This window comes from Cyprinodon tularosa, unplaced genomic scaffold (genome assembly GCF_016077235.1).
Source record: "Cyprinodon tularosa strain WSP-4 unplaced genomic scaffold, ASM1607723v1 ctg480, whole genome shotgun sequence".
NCBI lineage: Eukaryota > Metazoa > Chordata > Actinopteri > Cyprinodontiformes > Cyprinodontidae > Cyprinodon > Cyprinodon tularosa.
Window position 1 is genome coordinate 384,342 of NW_024039208.1, and position 18,756 is coordinate 403,097.

The 18,756-nt window shown below is 37.3% G+C and overlaps 1 protein-coding gene across 1 annotated transcript in view; it reads left to right on the forward strand.

Annotated features, from left to right (window-relative positions):
* Positions 1–1,622: 1,622 nt before the first annotated feature.
* cdk17 (cyclin-dependent kinase 17) overlaps positions 1,623–18,756 on the forward strand; it is a 56,204-nt gene continuing 39,070 nt past the window's right edge. The window contains exon 1 of the mRNA XM_038302064.1: positions 1,623–2,844. The gene's annotated coding sequence lies outside the window, so the exon portion shown is untranslated. The remainder of the gene's footprint in view (positions 2,845–18,756) is intronic.

Sequence of the window (18,756 nt, forward strand, 5' to 3'; positions counted from 1 at the left end):
GGTTTGTTTCAGGTCACCACACAACATTTCAGTGGGATTGATTGGTAGATTATCAATGTGGGGCCAGTTTAATGTTGTCAGGCAGAGCTCTGCTTCAGCTTTAATTATATCCCCTCTGTGGCAAACCTGCTGCCCATAACACACTGTTAGTTTTATGCCAAACGTCTCCAGGGAAACAATATTTTTTTGGCAACATGGGCGGTTCTAGATGGGGGCCAACAGGGGCCAGTACCCCTATAAAACTGATCCTGGCGCCTGTTATAAAGACACAATAATTAATACATTTCTAAACGTGATATGCACAGGAGGGCACCTTTGGATTCTGTTTTAATTATGATTTAAAAATTAAGGTGACCGATTCACTCATGTTGAAATGGGATCACAGTTTAAATCTGCTAAATGTTATTTTGAACAAAAACCCCCCCCAGAATACTCTCATTTATTACTTATTAGAAGAATTATTATCATTTATTTTATTATGTATTATACATTATTGTTTATTTTACTTATGATCTAAAATAAGCAAAATATATGTAATATTCCTGAATTATGAATACACCGAACAAACATTCTAAAGAATTGCTTTATTTGGTCATTTAATACATATTTATTTAGCAGCTAATTATTTCAGTTACTTTTTTCACATATTTCAGGTAAACTAAATACATTTCAAGGGAAAAATAAACATTTTCTGTTGGAAAAACATTACATTTCACAAGCAGCTATTTGGTTCTTTGGCTCTTTTATCATATTTTATATGATAAACTATTGCCTTATTTTTTGTTTCATGCATTTCTGTGCTCCCATTAAAATGCATGTTTATGTCCATGTCTAAATTATTTCTGCAAAACTTTAGCCTTCATCTATATATACGTATTTATTTTAATAAAGATGAATGTTTTATCCTTTTTCAACACAGTTAATTGGAATGAAAGTTATACAGTCTCCATGGACGGTTCCAGAGAGGGGCCAGTCCCCATGTTTGATTGGTATGTATCAAAAATGAAGTTAACAGTCCTTTTTTTTTTTTTTTTTTTTTAAATAAGAGCAGTTTCCTTTGATTTAAGCAAATATGTAAGAAAATTTGCTCATGAAAAAAGAGGATTTACCTAAAGAAATGAAACAACTCTATTACATTATTTCAAGTACATAATATTTAATCTTATTTCAATTGGAAAAATACTCATCACTTTGGCAGATCATCTTATTTAACTATTCAAATGAAGTAAAATACTTAATTTGTTTACCTATTTACCTATTGTTTACCTTAACCAATTTTCACGTGCATTTTGCAGTCTAATACTAAATCATTTTCCTTATGATTCATTCGAGCAATTGAAAACTTGACCTTTAAAATGTACTTAATCATTAGAAATTATTATTTAATGTGCTCGTCCTGCTTTTTTTCTTTTTTTTTGTCTTTAGTTTTGTCGAACCATGAAAAAAATATTGTCTCTATGATTGTAGCAGTGTTTTATTATAAATAGTCTGGCCGGAAACACAATCAACCATCCTGGTGCTTTATTTTGAAACGTCTTAAACAACAGCCGCACTCTTCTTGAATGGGGCGCGCTTTTATTTTGAAAAGCTAACGGAAGTCGATCTGTCAAGTTCTGCATTATTAAGTATTAAAAACAAGCAATCGGATAGTAGAATGGACATATTATTAGAAATTTTTCACACATTATATAGAATTAAAAATATGGGTGTGATAGTTATTTTTGTATGGGTTCCAGCGCATATTGGAATAGAAGGAAATGAGAGAGCAGATAAAATAGCAAAAGGGGCAATTCAAAAACCAATTAGCATTAAAGTTAAAACAAGTAAAGCTGAAGGAAAGAGTATGGTTAAGGAAAAACTGATGGAAAAGTGGCAGAAAAGGTGGGATGAAGAAATAACAGGAAGATGGTTTTATAAAATTCAGAAGAAGGTTAAAGAAAGAAGAAAGGGAAAAAGAAATAGAAAAGAGGAAAGAGTGATAACCAGGATAAGATTTGGGCATACTGGACTTAACTACTCACTTTTTAAAATTCAAAAACATGCAACTGGTAAATGTGAATATTGTGGAGAATGGGAAACAGTAGAACATGTTATTCTAGAATGTGATAAATATGAAAGAGAGAGAAGATGTATGATAAAAGAGTTTGAAAGTATTAAGGTAAAATTTATGTTAATAGATATTTTGAGGGAAAGTTTGGAGAGCAAACATATACAAATAGTTATTAGATTCTTAAAGAAAACTAAGATATTCAGTAGAATTTGATAGAGTAGACATAAGAGTGAATGTGTGGATGATAGTGATGAGTAGAATATAAATATGGATGTAAGTTTGTTTGTGTGGGTTGGTAGGTGTATGTATGAGTATATATAGATATATATATACAAAAAGAGCGTTAGACCAACGAGAGCCACACTCCATACCAGTAAGTGGCGGTAATGCTACTATTAAGTTTGTTGCCAACCGCCAATAAACACAACAAGAAGAAGAAGAAGTCGATCTGTCCTCGCGCTAGCAGACGGTAGCTAGCGGTTAGAACCCTCCAGTGTGTGTCGACGCACGGTCCTCCTCCCTCAAGCCTCTTTAAATTGTCTTCACCGCCGAGCTATCGACATTTTTCGGGCACCTCGTCAACAGACGCGTGTAGCTGTATGTGTGTCCCCGAGGATATTCGTTTCTCCGCCGGAGCCTCTGGAACAGCCCGTTAACACAAGCGGAGGTGTGTTATTTTTTAAAAAGACGCTGCTGACCGCGGTGGGCGGATAAAGGCGAGCCGAGGAGGGCATCCGGCCCTGGCTGGTAACTCCGGAGTGCGGGTTTGAAGGGACTGTATTCAACATTTTCAGGTAAGCGAGCTGAAATGACCTCACATTGCCTGTCCGATAATAGACAGGGGCTCTCTACGAGGCTGTGGGCGGAAAAGGACGAAGTGTTGATTTCAGTCTGTGGGATGGAAACGAAGAGGAAACGGTAGCTGAGAAACAATCCGGCCAGCCGATTCAAGGCAGTAACAGGCTCTGTCTTCTTCACACTTCTTTGTGCTCACTATTATCATGTGTTAGTTTGCATTTCATATATGGGAGAGAAAAAAAATCGAGGCAGGAATGTAAAGAAATACAGTTTTATTATCTATAACCAGGGATCTTTCTAACTCAGAGTAAACTGGTTCAGCTTTTATACTTAATGCATGGAATGATATCAAGTTTTCATTCAAATGTGTAACTAAATGGGTTAAAAATATCAACCTTTCCAAAAAAAGGTTTCAGTAACACTAATAAAAGTAATTAAAGAGCTTGGAGTTTTGCAGAGAATCGTGATTTATTTCCATCTTTCCCCCATTTTGCGTTAAATGAACCCTATTAAGGTTTATTAAGGAAATGCAGCTCAGATACAGGCATGTTTTCTGAGCATCCGCATCAGGAATGAACCACCCTGCTGTCTCCCTGGCAACAATGAGGTGTTGTAAAAGGGTGTAATGTTTCCAGAAAGTGCTTCTGCATGGTTGAATAATCTTACTGAACAGTTTTCATCCATCTATATAGATGATAAATGAAAGTTTGTGACTTTCCATCTCCCTCTGTCTCTCTTTCTATTTTTAATATTTCAGTTTGACCTGCATTTACTCCCATCATCCCTTATCTGGAATAAGTGACCACTCGATTTTATGTCTGCATGGATCTGAATGGGTGTATTGACCCACATTGAGATGTAGACTGTTGGTTGTGGAAGTGATAGACCCCCAGGGGAAATGTAATTACCCTGCTCGACTCTCTGACCTCCCCCTGTCTGAGCACCATATAGCAGAGTTTGTATTGATCAATCTCTGCTTTATGTTGTGTGTAGCAGCATCATAAACACTCCCAACTAGTTATAGTCAGAGTCTCACTCTGTCATTTGGATCAGAACCTTATATTTACAAAATAAACCCTCAAAACATTGTTGAAGTATGAATAAAGTTGTAAAATGGTTGCAGATTCTGTTCAAATTATACGTAATGAATTTTGTTGCATTATTTTTGTAAGCAAAGAACACATTTTGTAAATAGAAAAAATGCAATCCAGAAATAAAACTTTAAAAATGTTTTTTAAAAATATATATGTTTTGTGAGAAACTTCTATAGTTTCTTTAAAATATGTATTTTTTATTTTTAAAATTTAATTGGTTAAAGGTTTTTCTTTTGTTTCTTTTGTTTTTTTTTTAGATTTTAAATTTTCTTGTATTTTTTTTGTGAATTTCTGTTTGAAAATAACCAAATTCATAACGATCGATCTAAAAAGCAGAAATAAAAAATAAATAAATAATGCAAAATCTGTAAAAGGAAGAAGAAATATCTAAAATGAAAATATCTTAAAAGACAAAATAGAATTTGAAAGAATAAAATAGATAAAAAAAAAAAAAACTAAATCTCAGAAAAGGATCTTGAAAGCTCTTTTTGATTAAAACATGTTTCAAATGTTGATTCCTGGATTTAACATTTTTCAAATTCCGTGTTACAAAGCGTGTTTATGGTTTGTAACAACAATGGAACAACTTCACTCCATAGATTTATATTTTTTTACATCACAACTCTAATATTTTTAGAAAACTGGACGATAAAGAAGTGGAAGCAGAATCCATTATTTTTAGATGACCCTACATCATTATGCTGCCACTACCGTGTTTTAGATGGAGTGCAGACTTGGATCTCTGCATGCTAGTACCAATTTAACTTTAGACCCCTTTACATGGAGACCAGCTGTATCTGCAGAAATATTCAGTGTTTCAAGCATTACTTCAACTTACAGGTGCTGGTCATAAAATTAGAATATCATGAAAAAGTAGATTGATTTCAGTAATTCCATTTAAAAAGTGAAACTTGTATATTATATTCATACATTACATACAAACTCATATATTTCAGATGTTTATTTTGTTTAATTTTGATGATTACAAATGACAACAAATGAAAATCTCAAATTCATCATATCAGAAAATTAGAATATTGTGAAAAGGTTCAAAATTGATGGCCCCTGGTGCCACACTCTAATCAGCTAATTAACTCAAACCACCTGCAAAAGCCTTTAAATGGTCTTTCAGTCTAGTTCTATAGGCTACACAATCATGGGGAAGACTGCTGACTTGACAGTTGTCCAAAAGACGACCATCGACACCTTGCACAAGGAGGGCAAGACACAAAAGGTCATCGCTAAAGAGGCTGGCTGTTCACAGAGCTCAGTGTCCAAGCACATTAATAGAGAGGCGAAGGGAAGGAAAAGATGTGGTCGAAAAAAGTGTACAAGCAAGAGAGATAACCGCACCCTGGAGAGGATTGTGAAACAAAACCCCTTCAAAAATGTGGGGGAGATTCACAAAGAGTGGACTGCAGCTGGAGTGAGTGCTTCAAGAACCACCACACACAGACGTATGAAAGACATGGGTTTCTGCTGTCGCATTCCTTGTGTCAAGCCACTCTTGAACCACAGACAGCGTCAGAAGCGTCTTGCCTGGGCTAAAGAGAAACAGGACTGGACTGCTGGTGAGTGGTCCAAAGTCATGTTCTCTGATGAAAGTAAATTTTGCATTTCCTTTGGAAATCAAGGTCCCAGAGTCTGGAGGAAAAGAAGAGAGGCACTTCATCCACGTTGCTTGAAGTCCAGTGTAAAGTTTCCACAGTCAGTGATGGTTTGGGGTGCCATGTCATCTGCTGGTGTTGGTCCATTGTGTTTTCTGAGGTCCAGGGTCAACGCAGCCACATACCAGGAAGTTTTAGAGCACTTCATGCTTCCTGCAGCTGACCAACTTTTTGGAGATGCAGATTTCATTTTCCAACAGGACTTGGCACCTGCACACAGTGCCAAAGCTACCAGTACCTGGTTGAAGGACCATGGTATCCCTGTTCTTAATTGGCCAGCAAACTCTCCTGACCTTAACCCCATAGAAAATCTATGGGGTATTGTGAAGAAGAAGATGCAATACACCAGACCCAACAATTCAGAAGAGCTAAAAGCCACTATTAGAGCAACCTGGGCTATCATAACACCTGAGCAGTGCCACAGACTGATCGACTCCATGCCACGCCGCATTGCTGCAGTAATACAGGCCAAAGGAGGCCCAACTAAATACTGAGTGCTGTACATGCTCATACTTTTCATGTTCATACTTTTCAGTTGGCCAACATTTCTATAAATCCTTTGTTTTTATTGGTCTTCAGTAATATTCTAATTTTCTGATATGATGAATTTGAGATTTTCATTTGTTGTCATTTGTAATCATCAAAATTAAACAAAATAAACATCTGAAATATATGAGTTTGTATGTAATGTATGAATATAATATACAAGTTTCACTTTTTAAATGGAATTACTGAAATCAATCTACTTTTTCATGATATTCTAATTTTATGACCAGCACCTGTAGATTCAGCTTTTAGCGACAGTAAATCTTAAAATTGGATCCATGAGAGGAACAATGTCTGCAATGGCCTAACTTCTCATCTCTTTGCCACCATTCTGCGTCCTTCCTGCGTTTTTTCTAGAACTCAAACCAATGAATATATACTACTGTGTCTTTAGTGTTGCTACATGCTAAACTAACTAAAACATGTATGGATTTATCAGATGGGTGGATTTCTATTATCTTATTCAGTGTTGGATCATTGTGAAGTCTGCAGGTGATGCTGACTGAACTTCTGGCCATTCGCCTCCACAACACTGTTGCTTAGGGCAACCAGTCTGGAAGCTCGCAGCATCTTTCTGTGTTTTATGTAATCCTATAGCTTAGCCATTGTTTTCCAGATCGCAGTAATATAGATGGTCGGCTTTGTGCAGGTTTCAGACATAGCTGTGTGTGTTAGCATGTGTGGCCTTTTTCTTCTTTGGTTCTTTTAGAAAATCCATTAGTCTAAAAGCAGAGCATGCAATCGAGCTCTCAGAAGGAAAGTTCCTCTTAACTAGTGGTGCATATTTTTTGGGCACTAAAAGAAATGCGTCAATGGACTGGATAGCGTGCAGCAACCACTGCTTTGGGCTTCTTGCTCCTTTTATCTGTCTTTGCTGTCCAGTTGAGAGGTTCAGGTGAAGGGGGGCATTTTTTCTTTCAAAGAGGTGCAGCGTCTGTCCGATTTTGCAACCATATACTTTTTCTGAAAATTTTAGCTTATGTCCTCAAAGCTATGTATCCATGTAATGAAATTTAAAGTCATACTTTTGTTTTTAATTAACTCTCTCGCTATTTGAAAGCTTAGCACATTCGATATCTTGCATGCACTGCAGGGTTAGTCCCGCCGAGACAAAACATTAATTTAAGAAATATCATCTTTGTTAAGATGATAACAAAACTATGTTTTTTGTTGTTTTATATGCATGGCCCCATGCTGGATTTCAGAATGGCAAGAATGCTCCAAATGTCTCAATGTCTGTTGACTTTTGGAGCGACAAATGTTCGACTTTAAAAGGTTAGTAGCTTTCCATTTTTAAAGCAACGCTGCAATTTTTAGGAGTGCTAAACCTGTAACTTCCAGCTTAAAGGTACGGTGGAGGATTTTTTTCTTTTTCCAGGTGGATCATCAAAATAAGTGGTCCTCCTAGATGTCAGTCATTCTGGTGTTATGTTTACGTAAGACCGTCCTGCATACTCGTCCTCAGTTAGCTGTCTTTTTCTGTGCATGCGCACTTTTATGTGGCGAGCTACGGTTTCAGACAGTCAATGAAGCTCGCCTTTCTCACCGCAGTCCTTTGAAAATGGCCATGAGTCCTAAGAGGAAAAGTGTCTATGAAGGTTATGAGAAGAAGAGAAATGCTTCAGAAGAGAGAAACAGGACCAGGTTATTTTTGGGAGATTCTTTAATGGGATGGCATACACTGAAAGCACAGGTCGTCTCCCACGATGTCTCGTTTTGGAGAACTCCATTTCACATCACTGCTAGTAAAAATATCTACCTCTGTATTAGGGCTGCAACAACGAATCGATAAAATCGATAAAAATCGACTTTTAAAAGCGTTGGCAACGAATTTAATCATCGATTAGTTGTGTCGCGCGATTAATGCGTCATCCGCCGCCGCCGTCATCCCGGGGAAGAAAAAAAAATACGGCAGAGCGAGTCAGCGCCGCAGTTGCAGTGTTGACAACTCAGCGACTTTTCAGACCCCTCCAGCGACTATTTCTTTAAAAAGCTACTAGCGACAAATCTGGCGCCTTTTTACGGTGTCACTGGCGGCTTTTGGAGACTCTTACGTGAAAGCATGTATCGTTCCTACTCTTCTCCTCCAGCGGCAGCTGCTGCCGTGGGGCGCCTCCCCCATCCCAACCCCTTTCTCCCTCTCCCACAGGAATCCCTCTCAGCGGGGCAGTCAGAGCCGCAGGATTTTAGTGAGGAGTTTACCCTCAGCGTCCAGACTGCAAATGAAGCGCGCATGCCCCGGGATTGACTGCGCAAATTGATCACAATAATTAAAATAGCCTGCGCTTTGTAAAGTGAAAAAAGTCGTAACATGCAACTTTTGTAAAAACAAATGAACATGGCACGGAAGCACCACTGTTATGACGCAGCACCTGAAAAGAAAACACGTTGGAGCCTTCAATGGCAGTGAAGAGAGCTGATCAGCAGGATGAGCAGCCATGTTTGTTCCATTTTAAAGTGGGGAAACGTTACGTTAGTTTCTCAGGTAGCTCATCTGATGCTTTCCTTACCGTGTTAGTAGGTTACAGACAGTGATAAGGTTGGCTACTTATTTTACTTTTAATTTCATTTGAATTAGCTTAAGCAGCGTTTATATTTTCTCAATAAATAAATTAATTTGCTAATTATGAGGGCAAGGCTTTTAAAGTTTAAATCTTCTGGCAAAGATAAAGTAAAGAAGATCCTGCAATTTATGGAAGTAAAGCAGAATAAAATCCAGCAAGATCAGTAATATGTCAATTAATTATTTGCCACATTCCCATGTAAATATCTGTCTTTGGAGGATGTGTTTTTTACCACCCCTAGTTCTCTCATTTTTATTCCAAATACAATTTATAATTTGAATCACAGGGCTATTTTTATCTCTATGGTTCAGTATTTTCTCAAGTAGCAACTTTAACTGCTATACTTTCCTGTCTTAAAAGGCAGAACTCTTCTAGTCTATAAAAACCTAATTTGTTGAAATGGGGGGGCCTATTGTTTGAACCCCTTAGGGGCTTTAAAAAACAAAAATGCCTGTCTCTTTTTGCGCTTTATGAAACAAAATACCCTATATTTTGTGGATGTACAGCTACATTTCTCATGTAAGTTTGCGTAGTTTTAACACAAACATTTATTTTTCATATTGCACCAGTACAGTTAATGAGAAACCTGTACTTGCGTGCTTGTTTGTTCTGTCTAAAATGTTTATTTTGGAATGAAGAGGTTAATATAAAAAAAATATTTTGTGTCCGATTCATCGATTAATCGAAAAAATAATCGGCCGATTCATCGATTTTCAAAATAATCGTTAGTTGCAGCCCTACTCTGTATGGTAACTTTTCAGGGAAGTTAAGTTCATTTATTTAGTAATTTTCATCGTTGGTATTTATACCATGGCCAGAGATCCTTATTTACCCCGCAAACATCTCCAGATTTCCACTGCAGCACACACACATACAAGCATGCCATGATTTCTTTTGTTATTTACCAGTAGTCTTATTTGCAGGAAAACCTTTTATATATGAATATGGGTGAGACGAGATCCATCCGAGCGACCGTCTTAATATTGGGTTCCTGCACCTCCTCGAGGAGAATGGGCTCGTGGATGCTCTGGCTCACGTTTTAATTGGCGTTCCCTCTAGGGAGCAAGTACAGGGATGAGCTTGTGCATTTTTTTTAAAGGGGAGAGGATGGGTCATTTCAAAAATTCCCCAAAATCCTCCACTATAACTTTAAGCTCCCCCGAAAGCAACTGGTGAATGTATTGCTTTAATGTTTCCCATTAAGTGGAAGATGTTCAGTGTATCAGTCCAGAGAAACAATATCATTAAAAAAGTAAGCAAATAGAAAACCCTTAATTTAAATAAATAAAACTTCTTCTGCTTTTCCTAAGCAATACCTCTTAGTGTTAAAGTTGTTAATGAGGGAACCAGACTCAATGTTGTGTTTATAAAGGATTTCAGAGGAGGCAGAAAAGCTGTGAGTATTGATTTGTTTCATAGATGGTGTTTATTACTGGCAGCTGATGCTGACAAAATTGCTCCTTCACTGTTTGGTTCTTCTGTGGCTTCGATGCTTTTTAGGAGGTTATTTCGTCTCCATCTTTGGAGGTTATTTAGTAACATTACTGAAGGGATTCAGTGATCTTAGATAACAGTTTTATGCTGTTAAACTTTTAACCTACCTTATATTGAAATGTTTTTCTTTCAATTAAAGGTTACCACTCATTATTTTGTCTTTGTTTAAATGGAAAAAAATAACAGTTTTACAAAAGACTCCATCTTAGCTGATATTTTGCTCCTCTAACTAAATTACCGCACACTGCAGGAAGGCTAGAGGGGAAAATTAAAGTAGTAGTAGTTGCGAAAAACAAAGAGCGCTTGTAGTGTTTCGAGTTGGCGGGTCGTATTTTGGATCACACACTTTAAGCCTGTGAAGGAAGTAGGGTTGTCAAAAGTATCAATACTCAGAATAGTATCGATACTGAAACGTTGTATCCGGATACAATACTCATTTTCAAAAGTATCGATACAGCCATCTAAAGTGCAGAATTGAGGAAAATGCACTTTCAGAACACTGTGTGATTGAATAATCTACAGGTGCTGGTCATAAAATTAGAATATCATGAAAAAGTAGATTGATTGCAGTAATTCCATTTAAAAAGTGAAACTTGTATATTATATTCATACATTACATACAAACTCATATATTTCAGATGTTTATTTTGTTTAATTTTGATGATTACAAATGACAACAAATGAAAATCTCAAATTCATCATATCAGAAAATTAGAATATTGTGAAAAGGTTCAAAATTGATGGCCCCTGGTGCCACACTCTAATCAGCTAATTAACTCAAACCACCTGCAAAAGCCTTTAAATGGTCTTTCAGTCTAGTTCTATAGGCTACACAATCATGGGGAAGACTGCTGACTTGACAGTTGTCCAAAAGACGACCATCGACACCTTGCACAAGGAGGGCAAGACACAAAAGGTCATCGCTAAAGAGGCTGGCTGTTCACAGAGCTCAGTGTCCAAGCACATTAATAGAGAGGCGAAGGGAAGGAAAAGATGTGGTCGAAAAAAGTGTACAAGCAAGAGAGATAACCGCACCCTGGAGAGGATTGTGAAACAAAACCCATTCAAAAATGTGGGGGAGATTCACAAAGAGTGGACTGCAGCTGGAGTGAGTGCTTCAAGAACCACCACACACAGACGTATGAAAGACATGGGTTTCTGCTGTCGCATTCCTTGTGTCAAGCCACTCTTGAACCACAGACAGCGTCAGAAGCGTCTAAAGAGAAACAGGACTGGACTGCTGGTGAGTGGTCCAAAGTCATGTTCTCTGATGAAAGTAAATTTTGCATTTCCTTTGGAAATCAAGGTCCCAGAGTCTGGAGGAAAAGAAGAGAGGCACTTCATCCACGTTGCTTGAAGTCCAGTGTAAAGTTTCCACAGTCAGTGATGGTTTGGGGTGCCATGTCATCTGCTGGTGTTGGTCCATTGTGTTTTCTGAGGTCCAGGGTCAACGCAGCCACATACCAGGAAGTTTTAGAGCACTTCATGCTTCCTGCAGCTGACCAACTTTTTGGAGATGCAGATTTCATTTTCCAACAGGACTTGGCACCTGCACACAGTGCCAAAGCTACCAGTACCTGGTTGAAGGACCATGGTATCCCTGTTCTTAATTGGCCAGCAAACTCTCCTGACCTTAACCCCATAGAAAATCTATGGGGTATTGTGAAGAAGAAGATGCAATACACCAGACCCAACAATTCAGAAGAGCTAAAAGCCACTATTACAGCAACCTGGGCTATCATAACACCTGAGCAGTGCCACAGACTGATCGACTCCATGCCACGCCGCATTGCTGCAGTAATACAGGCCAAAGGAGGCCCAACTAAATACTGAGTGCTGTACATGCTCATACTTTTCATGTTCATACTTTTCAGTTGGCCAACATTTCTATAAATCCTTTGTTTTTATTGGTCTTCAGTAATATTCTAATTTTCTGATATGATGAATTTGAGATTTTCATTTGTTGTCATTTGTAATCATCAAAATTAAACAAAATAAACATCTGAAATATATGAGTTTGTATGTAATGTATGAATATAATATACAAGTTTCACTTTTTAAATGGAATTACTGAAATCAATCTACTTTTTCATGATATTCTAATTTTATGACCAGCACCTGTATGCATTTTTCAGTTTCAGACTTTTTTTGTAAGAAGTACAGCTGCTGAGAAATATTTTTGTTTAACTGTTTTGGCTAGTGTCAATGTTATGTGTGCAAAGCATAGCCAAGGAAGGAAAACTAAGTTTTTTATCAAGCTTGCTTAATATTGTGCAAATCATACAACCTCAAAATATTATTCTTATTGTTTTTTTTTTTATTTATTTCTTGTATTTTTTTTTGTAATGAAAATATTTCTGTTGAATTTTAGAGTCTTTATTTTTATTCTTGTGGTATCGAAAAGGGTATCGAGTATCGAATATTTTACTTAGTATCGGTATCGAGTTGAAAAGTTTAGCATCGTGACAACCCTAGAAGGAAGCCAGACTTCTATGTTTATGGGCACCATGTCCATCCCTATGATGAGCTACACTGAACTGAATTTGAGTTGTAGTCCGCTCCCCATTGGCCTTGTCAAAGCTGAACCACTTCCATATAATAGATGGAGGACAAGTCCCCTTTCTCGGTACCAACTCTTCAGATTGGGCAGCGGCCATGGTGTTAATAAACAGTGCAGCATGATATCAGGCGGAAGAAGGAAAGGGACAGAAGCAAAAGCACAAGTAAAAAAACGAAGGAGAAGATACTTTCTTGATATTACGATTAAGCAAAATTTCAAAATCTAATTAATTTGATTTATTGCCCAGCCCTAGAATAAATATATAAATATTTTGCATTTAAGATAAAATAAAAACTTTTTTGTCTGTCAAAATGCTGTATGCAGAACTCCAAAACTGGAAAAGTTTTAGTTTCAGCTGGTTTAATTCGGTAAAAAAACAAACAAAAAAAAAATGTTTAAAGAACAGTTCACTACCCGATTATTCATCGATTAATTGAAAAAATAATCGACAGATTAATCAATTAGCAAAATAATAATTAGTTGCAGCCCTAGTTCACACCAAACACGAATTTCGCAGCTGGAGGGAAGAACTACCAAGTTATGTCTTTGTAGAGGGGAGGGTCTAAAGTGAAGCAAGGTGAAGGTGGTGAATTTAGCGAGGTGAATGGCACGATTTTGGCAAATTTAGCCAAATTTGATCGCTGCCTTACCTGCGAATTAAGCAAAGCGAAATTTGCAGAAGTTGAAAAAATCTGAAGTTTTGTTTACATCCAGTTAGAACTAGATGTAACTGTTAGCGCAGCTCTAAGTAAGAGTTAAGGTGGCTTTTAAAAAACCTGTTTTAATTCAGCCTCATTTCCTTACTTGTTCGTCATAACTCCAGGGCAGACGGTCACCTTTAGCAACGTCCAATAGAAATGCTTTTATTGGTCGAGAGCAAGTGTTTTTATTGAAAAGAATTCAATTCATATCAACTAAATCTGAAAAACTGACATGTTAAGAAATAAAATTTGAAAATAACGATATAATTGATGAAGAAATGAAAAAAAAAATCTAATAAAAAACAAAAAGAAAAACAATTGAACTCTCACAACCTTTATTTTGATCAAGAAATTCCCGGTTGGGTCTTTTTCAAATAACAATTTAGAGAACATTATTTACTTGACACAATAATGGATCAAAATTCACTCCATAATGGAAATGCAAAGATGTTGCTTGTATTCTCACAGATTTATTCCTGTTTAGTGATTTACATTTACAGATTTAGGCGCCTACATAAACGTTTTTATTGACAGTTATCCTTCCCCGTACCCTCTGCTTGATGCTAGCTTCCCTTCCTTCCTGGGAGTCGTCCCCTCGCGGCGCCGCTGCAGCCTGGACATCACAGACGGGATGTCATAATTATCGGGTTGTTGCCTAGGGAATTGGTCTAATTCTATGGCTTTAGCCTCGTCGCACAGACCCACACAGACGCCCATCCTTAACTATACAGACACACACACACCACTGAGAAAGTTATGCTAGTCATGCGAGGAATGTCAGTTGTTGAGGGAACATTGTCTTTTTTTTTTTTTTTTCCTGTCACACAAAAGCCCAGAGGATCTTTCCTGCTTCAAACTTTATCAAACTATTTTTGTTTTTGAATTAAAAAAACATTGTATTGTGTTAATTTGTGGGACTTTGTCAGCCTATCAGGGAGTGATATGTGTTTGTGCTTAAAAGAGAATAAAAAGAAGTCTGTTAGATTGCTTTGTTCTCCTATTTCCCGTCTAACCTCAATGTTCTCTGCTGCGCTGGGTGAGATTGGCTCATAATCCTGAGATTAGGCTGTGGCGTTGTAAGAGCAACAGCAGACTGGGATTAAACACACACGCGCTCATAAAGGCCACGCATCCAAATAAACATGCCACTCATTCATGAATTTATCCCCCCAGTTAGGCAAGCGCTCACTGTAAACTGGAGCGGCGTCCTTTGACCTGGGAGAGGCTAAAATCTTCATTGCAGAGATCTGAGCCACTCTGTCGTTGCACACAGTTAGTTCCTCTCATTTGTCGTCACACTCAGCAGCGTGATCAAGCATGTTTTTGGTGTTTGGCCATAAAAAACACGACGCCAACCTGAAGCATACCTTTGCTTTGAGTTAGAAACTGCAGATGACTGTTTCTTATTTCTTCTGGAATAATTTTGAATACAGATTTATTGAACAAATTTATTATTTACTGGATTATCCCACTCGCATAATTTCATCCAGAAAATGTGCAGCATTGTTGTATAATCCTTAATGTCATTCTTGAAGGGTCAACACCTTTAAAAACCTGAGAAATTAAGCTTTTTTTTAAAAAAAATACTAGAGAGGCAGAGTTATGGCTGCTATGGTCACAGCTTTTTTTTTTTTTTTTTTTTTTTTTTTTGCCTGTTATAAAGTCGTAAGGAAATCATCATTAAATTTCAAATCATTCTGGCTTTAACATGTATATAAATGTACTCTCTATCGTATGATATTGTCCCAAAATTTAGAAAATCAATTTAAAAAAAATCCTGTCCTAAAATCTGTGTTTTTTTTCATTATCTTCTGCAGGCCAGTTAATTATACATCAGCCTGAACACATAAATTCAGCCGATTATTTATCAACGGTCATTTGTCAATCAAATTTTTTAGGTCATAGCATCTTGATTAATATGTCACAGCTAATATACGCAACGGTTAAAATAAGAAATAAGAAGCATTTCCTTTCCTATTGAGTTCCGTCCCAGTGTTCATGGGGATGGACATCTGTGTCTTCGGCAGGCGTAGAGCTAACAGAACTGGCAGCGTTGCGAGATAAGTGCTCAAACATGTACGGCTGTAAGCCTTCTACACCAAACCAAGCTTCTGCCGCCCTGGCATCCTCTTCCACATCAACTTCGTCCCGCTTTTCCTCCTCTAAATAAAAAATATATGATGGAGGAGACTCATCCACGACCTGCGCCACAACAATACCGCCCCCTTGATAAACGACCAATCACATGCACTTTATTAACTCATGTAAAGTCATGCACCACTCGGGGAAAATTCGGAAATGCAGCGGTTGGAACGGCCGCTTCCCTTCAACTATAAAAAAGCCCTAGAGATGTAGAGTTATGGCTGCTATGGTCACAGTTATTGTTTTAAAAAACAAATAGTTTAGCCTATTTTAAATGTGGTAATTTGTGTTTACCTCTATTTGAGCCTGTGTAACTTGGTGTGTCTCGGCGTCAGATTGATGATACAGAGCGAGCAGAAGATCAGAGACAGAAATGGTTTATAGTAGGGGTGTGGGAAATAATCGTTTTGGCGATATATCGTGATATTCGGCTGCCCAATATAATATCGATCTTTCACTTCTTAGTATCGATTTTCAAAAAAAAAAAAAAAAATGGTTACATAAAACATTGATGGGAAAATGGGCTACCTCTGCACCACCACTCTGGCAGAAAGCGCAGTGGAGCCCTTTAACTGTGCGTGCAGCACCAAATCTGTATATTTGAGGCAGTCACAGTGGAAGAAAACCCCAAACAACATGGATAATAATACCTAATCAATATTTTCTGATGAAAATATACAGCACTTGCTGTTTTATCTCATCATTTGATTTTGATAGCTGGGGAAAATATGGCAATATATAGTGATACTGCAATATTGTGATAATATCGTATCGTGACCCAAGTATCGCGACATTCATCGAATTGCAACACTCATACCAATACTCACCTCTAGTTTATAGTGAGATTTGGTTCTAACTAGATAGTAACAGCTAATATATTTTACTAAAACAATTGTAAACATGGGATTATTGAGAACATTCCCTGATCTTCTTGAGCTCTGGTTTGATTTGTTGATGATGTGGACAGACCCTCTTATGGTGGAGAAATGCTGAGCTTATAATAACGCTTAGCATTGCTTTCAAATGATTTTGATCATTTAACATGCACACTGAAACTTTAGCTTAGTTAGGCTGCTACAGGTTTTTTGTAGTGATGAAAAAGTACTTTGAAATTATTTGTTCAACGGATTCTTTTATTTTAGCTGCAGTTTTGGTTATAGTTGCTTTTCTCATATAATTTGATATTCAAATAGCCTTAACTGCATCATTCTGATTCTGTACATTTATAACAGGCAATAAACACAGATGTAGTGACATAACAGAATTTTATGGCCTGTAATACCTATAAAAGTTAATGAATATAACAATAGCTTCAGGAAGCTAACTTCAGCCATTAGCTTTACCAAGAATTAGCCATTATTTCAGGCTAATTTTAGCTGTTATGTTGGAGTAACAAATGTCATGCGAGTTAGATTTCCCTCCCGACTGGTTCGAGATTTTAACTAAAGCAACAAAGTAATTAATGATTTCGGTTCATTTATACAATTGTTGCATCAATTTGAAAGTCACGTTCATAACTCACCAAACACTAATATTTTTGGTATGTGGAAATATTCCTCAGTATGAGTATTAAAATAAATATACCGATCATGCAAGCAATAGCTACCAAAAGTCAATCGTTGTAGTAGCTTATGCTGGAAGTGCTCCTCAAATGCAGAATTATAAGATAAAAACATTCATTCCCTAACCTTATGCAGACGTTTTGTGTGCACCGATGAAGATTCATCTCATCTGCTGTGGCTGAACCGACTAATTACGCATTGACCTAGTTTTGGAGTGTTTCAGCTCAGTTCAGAATTGTACTATTGTATTAACAGTCAAATAATTAAGTTCAGGAAACCCAACCCATGTTTCTGGATGAAGAAGTAATTGAGATGATGAAGTAATTGAGACGATGAATATAAAGCCAAAGTAGTCGTTGTGCCCTTGAACAGTAGGACATTGAAATCTGTTTATGTTTAGACCCAGGGAACTCTATTTTAAGTATGTTAACATGCATAGCAAGATAATTAGCAGTTTGAAAGCAGCTTAACAGGATTTATCTGCTGTTAAGTTGAAAAGTAAGATTACACACTCTCAGTGCCACCAGAACATTTGTAACTTTTTTAACTAGCTTTAGTTTTCAAATGGTCAGTGAGTAACTTCAGAACCCATTAAATAATCTCATAGCATTTATGTCTGTTTATATTTTTAAGACAGACTAATAAAATGCCACACCTGCCATAAGCCTGTTAGAGTCCATTTCTCCAACACAAGGCTGACTGACGGTGTTAAATGCATCACATTCGCTGCTATGGTCAAATTAAAATCCTGTTATCTATTTTTTTCACTGCCTAACCCTAGAGATATATTAATTGACCACAAACCACTGCATCCAGTTGATAACTAAAGATTGTAATCTGACTGAACCTTTTATTGTGGAGGCTGAAAATCCCAGCGTGATCCCTCCTTTAGCAGATCAGATAACCAATTGATACAGGAATTAGTGGGAAGGCGTTAACTATTATTTTCAGAGCAGTTCCACTCCTGCCAAGCATTTACAAAGCTTAGAGAGCGTGGCAACCTCTGATAAACTCCTGATATACAACTATTCAGGTCAGCAGAAACCAGAGTGTTTTCTCTTATTTATGATGTTAAGCTTTGCATTCTACATCTGCCCATTTCTTTTCCTGCAGTGAGTGAATATTTAATGTAAAATTTATAAGTTTCTTTTTTCTCTGCATGCATTTAGAAACCTACTAAACATGAAACCAGTGAACCTCTGGGGTGGTACATTTTTAACTGGTTTTATTTTTCTGAAAACATCCAGTGGATGTCGTACCCCATCCTCCTCACTATAATGGTGGCTGCCTTCTTATTGGTGAAGATGCTAGCTTTAATTGGCTACATGCCACCTTTAAACATAATTCTTTTTTTTTAAAGCATATTTCCATTAAAACACATTTGAGCTAGGAATCCAAGATATCCAATAATATAATTATAATTGAACTATTTTGATCTCGCACTTGAGAAATTCACTCTCTGCCTGTAATCCATCCCTTTGGGGAGCAGTCGGCTGCCATTGTGTGGCGCCCGGGCAGCAGTGTGGGATTAAGGGTCTTGCTCAGGGAGCCAGAGTGGCAGTTTGTGGGAGTGGGGCC